The sequence below is a fragment of the Maylandia zebra genome, linkage group LG2, assembly GCF_041146795.1.
Source record: "Maylandia zebra isolate NMK-2024a linkage group LG2, Mzebra_GT3a, whole genome shotgun sequence".
NCBI lineage: Eukaryota > Metazoa > Chordata > Actinopteri > Cichliformes > Cichlidae > Maylandia > Maylandia zebra.
In genome coordinates this window covers 5995622-6006781 of record NC_135168.1, presented here as the reverse complement: position 1 = coordinate 6006781, position 11160 = coordinate 5995622, and the positions used below count along the sequence as shown (strand labels likewise).

Below are 11160 nucleotides of genomic sequence, written 5' to 3'. Positions count from 1 at the left end.
CATTTAAGAAATATTTCTAAATTGAGCTCTATAATATCCTATACCGAACTGGAAATTGTTATTCATGCTTTTATCTCTTCACGACTGGATTATTGCAATTCCCTGTTTACTTGTCTAAACAAAGGTTCTTTGGAGCGTCTGCAGATCGTTCAGAATGCTGCAGCAAGACTTTTGACGAAAGCTTCTAAATATTCACATATAACACCGTTGCTTATGCAGTTACATTGGCTTCCTGTCGAATTTAGAGTCCATTTTAACATTTTGGTTTTAACTTTTAAGGCTCTTCAACAACAAGCACCACCATATATTATTGAACTTTTACAGCCCTATGCCCCTAGTAGGTCTCTGAGGTCGAGTAGTCAGGGCCTACTTGTCATTCAGTGTACGAGACTGAAAACTAGGGGTGATAGAGCTTTTGCTACTGTGGCCGCCAGACTGTGGAATTCCCTTCCTCAGGACTTAAGATCTGCTGATTCATTGATTACTTTTAAAAAACAGCTAAAAACACATCTTTTTAAAACTGCTTTTTGCTAACTTTGTTTGTATTTTGTCTTTTTAATCTGTTATATCTTGTAAAGCACTTTGTGATCTCTATCTAGAAATGTGCTATATAAATAAAATTTTACTTACTTACTTACCTCATTTCTGACAGAGGGTCTCCTTTTGTGAGTGAGCTTTTTGAACATGTTGTTTCTGCCTTAGGCTCGGTGCACAGACTCACTACGGCATATCACCCTCAGACAAATGCTACTGAACGCGTCAACCGGACTCTGAAAACTGCAATCCGCGCTTATGTAGGTGATAAGCACACATCATGGGACAAGTTTCTCCCTCAGATTTGCTTTGCTCTGCGCACCGCCCCCCATGACAGTACAGGTATGACTCCTGCCATGATGCTTTATGGTCGTGAGTTAGACACCCCGCTTGACCTTATCACTCAGCCTTCTACAGCAGGTGTTGATGAACCGGGTGTGCCTTACCCTGAGACTCCCTGCAGGAAGCTCACGACCACGCCAAAGCAGCTTTGGACTATAGCCATGACAGACAAAAACATTACTATGACTTGAGACATCAACATGCCACGTTTCGTGTTGGTGACCTTGTGAGAGTTAAGACGCACCCCAGGTCAGACGCTCAGTCTAACTTTACTGCTAAACTTGCACCACTGTTTCAGGGACCATTGTGTGTATCTCAGAGACTCAGTGATGTTAATTACAGGCTCACTTGGGTGGACTCCGGTGTGGATGCAGGTGTTTATCATGTTGTGAACATGCAACCGTTCCATACCTGGGACTCTCTCACTTCCAAAGAACATTCTGTTTCATTGCCTGCTGAGAGAGAGACCGCAGAGGGTCTGAACTCCCTGGCCCCCCTGCAGACACTGACATTGACTCTGAGCCATTCCCCTTTGATTTACCGGACATTGACTCTTCTTCTGGTGTGGGCGCTGTTCCAGAGAGTGTTTCACCCAGATCTGTCCAGCACCCAGCTGCTGGTGGACATTACAATCTCAGGCCCAGACGTTGCCCCAGAGTTACGTCTGGCTGGAGCAACAAAAGATGGACTAATGATTTTCACACAACCAGGCTTGATCTGAAGTGAAATGTTTTGGTTAAACCTGTTTGATGCTGTCTTGTTGCATTGCTACTTTGAGTCATGATATGTAGATGTTTCTGTTTGCTCTACTTAATCCAGTTTTATGGCTCTTTCGTGCGTTAAGGTTCATTCTTGGCATTTACTTAGAAAAAAAAAAAGAACAAAAGAAAAAAGTGAAAAAAACTAAGAAAACCTATTTTCCACTGTACATATTCGTCTTATTTTTACCAATTTCATTTTTAAATGGTCTTTTGCCCTGTGTGTGTGCACCAATCTTAACTGTAACCTCTATGTATAGGGTACTGTTAGGTGTGGTGTGTGCTTTTTCAGCTGTGTACGGCTGAGGACAGCCTTTTTCTCACCAGGGGGGGACTATGTAACAGTTGCTATTGTAATGCAGTGTATCACCACATGGCGGCGCCTCCTGTCTCACGACTGGTGTCACCCCCTTTTTGTTCTTCTTCGCACTCCTCCTGTAATGGATGCTCCCGTGTGTACGCGGACTAGTGTGCTCTTTAGTAATGTGTGGTAGAGGTAGCACTTTTATTTTTGATATTGTAAATAAATGAGTACTTTTTGGAAAGTCAGAAGCTGTTGCTCATTCGCTATCCACCTGCACACCTCCGCGGCTGGCTTCATCTCCACTGCACGTTACAATATGTTGATTTTTTTCGCCTACTCATATCATAATTTTTTTACTCCTGGTTCTGTATGTTCATGTTCTGTTCTTTTGTAAACTTCATCTGTTTGTATGTTGTATACTCATTGTGTTTCAATAAAGTTCGATTTAAAAAAAGGTACGTTCTAAACGAAGCTTCAGACGTCACTGATCACGTGACTCTGGCCAAACGAATCAAGCCTCGACACGGTGCTTCTGAAGCAGCGCGTTGATCTTTCTGACACACGCACCGGAGCGTCAGCTTCAAGCGGACCATCACTACGTCTCACATCTAAAGGTGTCAAGGTAACTTTGAACTGAGTTCAGTCAATCTGGAGTTTTTCCAAGTTTTCTGTTGCTCTCTGTGAGAGAAGAGCGTTAAAGGCGGGGCTCTCCAGAGTCCAGCAAAACAGGAAACCACAGCTGGGTGTGTGTAAGTGTGCAAACCAATAGAATGCATCGTGGTGGGGGGGCATCACGGGCAAGAAAAAAAATAAAATAATCGGTCGTACCCATGCTTCCCCGACGTCATGCCAGCGCATATTGGGAAATTCGTAGGCACCGATCGGTTTTCTATCAGCCATTTGCTGGGAGTAAGGGCGCCCTCCGTTTGCGAGGTGCGCCTGCTGCTGGCGGCACAGGGAGGAGAGGGCGGGGCGGCGGGGAGTCTCTGGCTGGCTGGAGCGGCATCTAATAACCAACTCACAAAACAAAATAAAAACAACACAACAAACAGATATTATGATACAGACTTATAATCTGCACCGATGTTTTTTCTGAATTCTATAAAGTGAGCGCGAGAGCCCTCGGTGCGCCTGCGCGCTGCTGAAGTCAAAGTAAACTTTATTGTCATCTCCACTACAGACAGTCCAGCATATAGAGAGACGAGACGACGAGGCTGCAGTTACAGCGGTGCAAGTAAACAAACAATAAATATAAGAAGAGTAAGAAAAGAAATCTACACTTTAGGACTCGGGGTAAAGGATCAATAACAATTTAAATTTATAATTTACAGTTTGATGATTTAAAGTCTCACACAACCCGTCAAAAGGGGCGGGGCCGGCTGCTTCCAAGTAGAGCACATTTCATTTATAATGATGTAAATCCAAGCCCATCATGGATTCACGATCTGAATCCTGGGTTGTGTGAAATCCCAGAAATCAACCTTAGACAAAGTGAATCTGTGAACTAAGGTGTAGGTCTGTTAGGTTAATTGTGCTGATCCTCGGGTTGGGGGATTTGTGTTTGTACTGGAGCGCAAAATTCAAACCAATGGAAGATGGACAACAAAAGTTCAAAGCCATCAGGTGCTCAGGTTAGAAAAAAGAGAAAAGATGCAGGTAAGTAGACGTGTGATTGGATAATGGCAGGTCATCCTGAACCAATCAGACTAAACTCCAAACAATACATTATGTTACAGATTTTAATATTAATTAGTCATTGTTACTTGTTGATTTGTCCTTTTCTCATTGTGTGACGAATTATGACGACTGTTTGGTAGCTGTTATTGTCTCTCTCTCTCTCTTCATGTGTGTTTCTCTGGTGAAACAATAGTTTTGTGTTAATGTTAGGGCTGCACGATTTTGCATAAAATGAGAATCACGATTTTTTGGCTTAGAATTGAGATCATGATTCTCTCATAACAATAAATAAACATAAAACAACAAATGTCTCACGTTTTGTTGTTGCAGCAAAATGTTGTCCTGCTTGAAATTCCGTCTCCACCGTTGCTCGACGCTGCGTGTACAGAGCAGGTAGTGCAACAATAGAAAAATAGTTGCTGGACGGCACTGTGTAGCGTTTGTCTAGGGTGTTGATCGTTTTCCTAAATCCCTCGTTTTGCACAGTGTTGATGGAGCCATATCTTTGGTCAGGTGATAAGTGATAGCCTCCGTGATGTCTTTGTGCCTGCGGGAGTTCGACGTGTATAGGGAAGTGCTGTATAAGGTTCCCGTTATTGATGTTTGGGTGGTTGACCGGGACGGATTTTCTCCTGTCACTTTCTCGTCATCCCTGACGTGCTCTCCGTTGTTTTTTCCCTGCTAATTTTAGCATCACACGGCACAGCTTCTGTATCACATGGTATAAGGCTCCGCCCTTATCATTTGTTGAGCAGGAAGAGTGAGCGCTTGTTTTCATGCAGAGTACGTCCCGGATCAAAATGTGAACTTTTACAAATCACCACTTCTTTAGTGAATATCATTTCAGTCTCAGACAATCTCGTTTCTCTTACAGAGGTTGAATGCACCTTCTGCGGATGGCGGTACCACACAGTGTGCGTGGACTTCCCCTGCACAGAAGGCAACTACAAATGCTGTGAATGCTAAATAAAGAGAAACAAATGATCCCTGTTGTCTTTGCTTGATGATTGGTTTGAGTCTTGACAATCCACATTGCTGGCGTTGCATCTTTCAATGGCAGCAATGGCAGGTATCAGTGCTCAAACCTTTTGTGTTTGTTTCCAACAAGTTGCCCACCTCGGGAAACAAAAATGTGTTCTTTTACTTGTCAGATGAACATATGAGACACTTTGACTCTTCAGTGCAGCGTGGAGCCTAACAAAGATCTGTTTTGTGTCCCAGCTGATCAGCAGGAGGAGGAGAGTCTGACGGAGCAGCAGAGGAACATTTTCAGCTACTTGGACTCAGCTCAGCCACTACAGAGGAAACAATGAGCTCAACACAGAAGGTGACAGACAGACAGAGCAGGACCATATGACCAAAGATATTTATCACCATATACATTTGAACATTTGCCATAACGATGTAGCTGACGATAGAATTGACACCAGACAAAGTACTTTACAGCTGCACAACTTTATTAAAAACCCATCAATGTATTTTCACTGAAACAAGCAGCTGTTGTTTATGTGCATTAAAGTTATATAAAAATGTAACAGTGCAAATGCAAATTCCTCGCTGACAGTTTAACCAAAAGGCGTTTCCAGTGGAAACTGGCCGACACATCCTGAGCATAACCATGTATAATATCCACTAAACTTCAGAAGAGGTTATACAGTCGTGGCCAAAACGTTTGAGAATTGCATAAATATTGGAACCTGGAGAAGTTGCTGCTTAAGTTTTTATAATAGCATTTTGCCTGCACTCCAGAATGTTATGAGGAGTGATCAGATGAACTGCATCGTCCTTCTTTGCCATGAAAACGAACTTAATCCCCAAAAAGCCTTACCACTGCATTTCATTGCTGTCATCAAAGGACCTGCTGAGACCATTTCAGTGATCGTCTTCTTAACTCAGGTGAGAATGTTGGCGAGCACGAGGCTGGAGATCATCATGGCTGTATCCCGATTCAGGTTCTGCAGCTTTAAAGTCCTCAAGGGCCGCGTACTCAAAGACCGCTAAGGCCGAAGTGCGAGGCTTGTAGGCTCGTGAAATGGGACGTCTAGCCTCCGTCGCGCTGCCCAGGTTGCCTAGCAACCATGATACTAACAGCTGGAAACGTTTCATACAGCTTTGTTTGACAGAAATGAAGGAGAACATATTTAGTTCATTTGTTTCTACATGAGCTCTGTGTGATTTGATGAGTATCTGAGGCTGAGACCACAGGACTGTGAAACATGATTGTTGGGCTTCATTTCTGTGCTGCTGGCTCTTCCTCCTCCTCTTCCTCACACACTGCTGAGTTTGTCCTGGTGGATCATCAGGGCTGCAAAGCCTCACAGATGATGTGCAGCAGTGTCTCCCTCAGTCTGTCCTCACTCTGGACACTTGCAGTCGTCACACATGGAAATCAAATGTGTGATAAGCTGCAGGATTCAAACACAAGTGTAACTTATAAACACATGTTCATACTTTTATTCCACAATCAGAGAGAAAGAAACAGAGAGAGAGTGCAGGACAGACAGACAGGTGACAGTCTCAGGTGTACACACTGCTACACAACAGCACCAGAGAAGCAGGATTTAGTGTTTGTGTTATTACGAGTGTAAACAAGAAGAGTTCCAGATGGTGCAGTGGACACATGTGTGACTGCTGTGATTAAAGCATCTTTCTTTCAGCTTAACGAGTGAACCGTCAGCTCGTTCAAACACACGTTAAAGTGCGTTTGGCTCGACACCACCGAACAGAGGCAGCAATATAACACAGCTAACATTAACAGTGCAGTGAATCCTGCTTGTGCCGTGATGTTCAGGGCTGCAAACCGAGCAGCATCACTGACTTTCAGCTTGTTGTGTTTGTGGATATATGACTGACTTTAATTATCCACAAAACATCACATTCTCTGTCAGATTAAGGTCGACTATTGAACGGCGTATATTTTAAAGGCTTTAAAACCAAGTTAACGCTGAAAGTACAAACATCACTAATGTCACATAACTCTGCTGACAAGGCATAGCTATGGCTATGAAATGCTCTTTGTGTATCACTTCTTCATTATGAAAGATGTCATTAATGCACTAGTAATGTCTCATCTGGAGTATTGTTCAATCATTTGGTCAGCAGCTAATAAGACAGATCTTAACAGACTTCAGTTAGTCCAGAGAAAAGGCGTCCAGATGTGTGAAGATGTTCATACTATACTAATATTGATAAAATGCATAATAACCTTTCTTGGCTTCCTGTACAGGCTAAAATATTCTATGGCTTACTTGTAGTTCTAAAGAAAGCAATTCTGTTAAACACACCACATTTATTCTGCTCAGCTGCAGTATCCAGATGAAATACATCATCATATTACACAGTTTTCAACAAACTGCAATTTAGTAAATGCTCGAGTTAAAAGTAACGTTTTGTAAAACTGTTACATTTAGAGCAACTTTTAAGTGGAATAAGTTGCCTTAAAAAATTAGAGAATTATTCAAAACTTCAATGAACACTAAAAAGCCGATTTACAGAGCTTTTAGTTGTTGTAAATATTGTAAGACATGATTTGTTTTTGAAATTTGTGTAATGTGCCTCAATGTTATTGATATTATTATTATTATTATTGATTGCTTATATTTGAACAATTGTGAAACCTCACTGTGGATGTAAGAGTGAAATTATGTGGATATCTTGAATCCACTTTATTGTGTAATATTTTATGTGAGTATTTGACGGAAGACGAGCAACATCTGTTGTGGAAGCTAACGGGGTTCCTTTAGAATAAACAAACATAGGATTTATTATCACTGAATAATTCTGTATAAATCTATACAAATTATAGAAATATGTAATAGGAAACAACAAAATAATCTAAATTATAAAATAATGTGTGTGTGTGTGTGTGTGTGTGTGTGTGTGTGTGTGTGTGTGTGTGTGTGTGTGTGTGTGCATGATTTTAGTGTTTGAACAGTCATGAATTATCTTTAACAGCAGGTTGGATGTAATGTGTTAGAACTACCAGCAGGTGGGGATAAGAGACCTTTAAGGTGTTTGGTGCCACGCTCCACCTTCAGGTTTAAAACTAGTGTTAATGGAGTTTGAAGGTTGAGTTTGTTCCACGACTGCATTTCACTCACTGCCTCTGTTTGTATCTCTGTCACTGCAGGACCAACATGGAGCCAGAAGTCAGCGCTCTCAGGAGGCCGACAAACCTCACAGAAGAAAGGGAGAGAAAAAACACACCTGTGACGAGTGTGGGAAGGGTTTTACTGTGAGGGCTAAACTAAAACAGCATCAGGTCATCCACACTGGAGAGAGACCGTTCAGCTGTGACTTGTGTGGAAAGTCTTTTTCCTGGAAGGTTTCCCTAAAACAACACCAACTCATCCACAGTGGAGTTAAAGCGTACAGCTGTGATCAATGTGGCAGAGCTTTTACTCACAGTAGAAGCTTACAGAGGCATCTAGTTACCCACTCTGGAATTAAGCCATACAGCTGTGACGAGTGTGGGAAGGGTTTTACTGAGAAGGCTTCACTAAAACAGCATCAGCTCATCCACACTGGAGAGAGACCGTTCAGCTGTGACTTGTGTGGAAAGTCTTTTTCCTGGAAGGTTTCCCTAAAACAACACCAACTCATCCACAGTGGAGTTAAAGCGTACAGCTGTGATCAGTGTGGCAGAGCTTTTACTCACAGTAGCAGCTTACAGAGGCATCTAGTTACCCACTCTGGAATTAAGGCATACAGCTGTGACATCTGTGGAAAAACTTTCAGCCGGAGAGGGAGACGAAATATACACCTACGCATTCACACCAGACATGATGTGTACTGCTGTGAACAGTGTGGCAAACAGTTTACAACAGACGCACAGTTACAACGACACATGTTTACCCACACTGAGGAGAGACCTTATCGATGTGACCTGTGTGAGAAGACTTTTAAATCTCCACATGACCTGAGACAACACCAACAGATCCACACCAGAAAGAGACTCAACAAGTGCAGCTACTGTGAGGTATGTATTTATATTGTTATCTTGTCATTTTAGCCTGACTGTTTGGAACAACTCTGCTCATTAAACTGTGTTAGCATGTTAGCAATTCTACTGCATGGAAAAGCAGCTCTGAGTGATTATTCAGATTTTCCTTTCAGTTATGATTTTAGTATTACTGTAGTATTATGGTGGTAGTATTGTAGTTATTGCAGCCCAGTAAACTGAGTGTGTTAACGGAAACAGTCAAATGTAGTTGGACGTCTGCAGAGATGCTCTTTATTTCAGGCGACGTTCAGGATACAAATGTTGAAGGACTGACTTACACGGTCTTTGTGTCTTTGTTTAGAAGCAGAGCGACACAGATGGATCCAGTTCTCAACCCTGTCATCACTGTGGTGGTGGGAAAGACTTTCATTGTGACCTCTGTGGAAAAACTTTCAGTCGGCAAAAGACCCTAAAAGTACATCAACGTAGACACACTGGAGACAAACTGAAATACTGCAAAGAATGTGGGAGAAGCTTCACCACATCACATCGCTTAAAACGACATGAACTGATTCACAGTGGGGTTAAAAAGCACCTCTGTGATCAGTGTGGGTCATCCTTCACCACTGCAAGTCAGCTTAAATTACACAAACGAGTCCACACAGGAGAGAAACCACACAAGTGCAGACACTGTGAGAGAAGCTTCTCACAGTCAGGTCATCGTAACATTCATGAACGTGGACACATGGAAGGAAACTACAGCTGTGACCAGTGTGACAAGAGCTTCAGGAATCTCAGATCATACTCTGCACACAAACGATCCCACGTTACTAATAAACTGTTTCACTGTTACCAATGTGCCCAAACATTCACCTCATTGTCTGCTCTGTGCAAACATCAGCGCGATCACTCAGGGCTGAAATCACTCCCATCACTGGATCACAGTGAATCTGAAGACACAGAAAGATCCTCTGGTTTCTGTGTCAGACTCAAAAAGCTTGAGATCAGGCTCCACAGAGTTCAGATAGAATCATTTAAACTTGTGTTGAACTGAACTGGTTGCTGGGCTGAACTTCTACATAATACAGATCTACATGGGATCTTCTTTTCTGTTGTTTTACTGAGTCAGTTTTGTCCTTTTTTCTCTGTCCTGGTTTTGCTCGTCTGTAAATGATTGAAACTCAGTCAAATAGTTCATTGTTCTCCAGCAAAACGTTTTGGAAACTCATGTTTAACCTTTAAAACTCTGACATGTTTTAGCACACAAGGCTTCATCGGGGAGTTCACTCATGATTGGACCATGAGAACAAAGGTTTTTAGTTCTTTCAAAGAGAGTCTTGGAGATGTTTGATGTTTCTGTTTTTCTGAAACCACCTGAAAGAAATACTATTTTTCTTTTCAGCCCCATGACAGACAACCAGCATGTTCTCCTGTCACGTGTTATTGACACGCACACATTTAGTCCGTGTGTGGGATGTTAAAGGTGAGTTTGTTCAGGGCACGATCATACTGAGGCCATTTCAACAGGTGCAAGGAAGTGTTAGTGTGGTTACTACGGCAGCACTGATGCCCTGATGAGTGCACATGGCTGGAATGAAAAGTCAATGCTATGTATAGCATGAACTACTTGTTGTCTAAGGCGGTGCAGAGAGTGAGCAGGAAATATCTGAGGTTGGATATTTCAGTACATACAGAGCTGTGCAGAGACATTAGGATCTTAAACTATTGTCTGTATCTGGCAAAGCGAGAATCTGAGCCTTGTGTACAAACTGTCTGGTGTTTGTTCTGGCAGGAATATGAAACTACTGTGCACAGCATGCTTATTAAGATGGCCCAGGACCAGGTCATCTTGCAGGATGGTAGTGTTACATCGAGAAGGTTCATCTTTAATTGTTGGATTTCTGTGTGAGTTTTCTCCCTGTGCCTCTGTGGCCTCTCCCCACAGTATCCGTGTTTGTGTTTAAAGTGTTTAAAGTACAGCACTAGATGATCGTATGGGTGAATGTGACTTGTTGTAAAGCACTTTGAGTTGTTGTCTATATAAAGTCTAAATGGAAATCCACTTATGTGCAGAGGACCAGAAGATCCAGCGCATCGAAATAAAAAGTTCTTTGCTTAAACAATGAATTGTGCGATAAAATATTAATTTACAAATTCATTTTTAAGTTATTTTATTTATTCAATACAAAAGTAATTTATTATCTAGTAATTTAATTGAAAAGAAAAAAAATATTTATAAATCAGTATTTGAAAAGAAATTATTATTCCATTAATAAATACTTCAAATCAGAAAAAAAAAGAAATAAAATCTCAATAAAAACCTCACATCAAAAATCCTTTTCCTGTGTCGTCTCATGTCCAACATCTGTGTAGGCAGAGTGTAAACACAGAGGCTGAATGGTATGGAAGCCCGTTTCCGCCACTAAAAAAAAAAAAAAAGGATCCATAACTCGAAATTTCGAGTTATTTTCTCGAAATTTCGACATATTAACTCAAAATTTTGAGAAAAGCAACTCGAAATTTCGAGTTAGCGCTGCCAATCAGTAATCTACGTGAATGACGTCATTTCCATGTTACCCGGAAGCTGAAGCCCTCAGCTACAA

At 41.8% G+C, this 11160-nt stretch overlaps 1 long non-coding RNA gene across 1 annotated transcript; it reads left to right on the top strand.

The window, feature by feature from the left end:
- Positions 1-2449: 2449 nt before the first annotated feature.
- On the top strand, positions 2450-10771 carry LOC143420521 (uncharacterized). The gene is made up of 4 exons (XR_013100356.1): positions 2450-2560; positions 4837-4942; positions 7745-8593; positions 8919-10771. It is a non-coding gene; the product is annotated as an uncharacterized LOC143420521 (long non-coding RNA).
- The last annotated feature ends 389 nt before the right edge of the window (positions 10772-11160 follow it).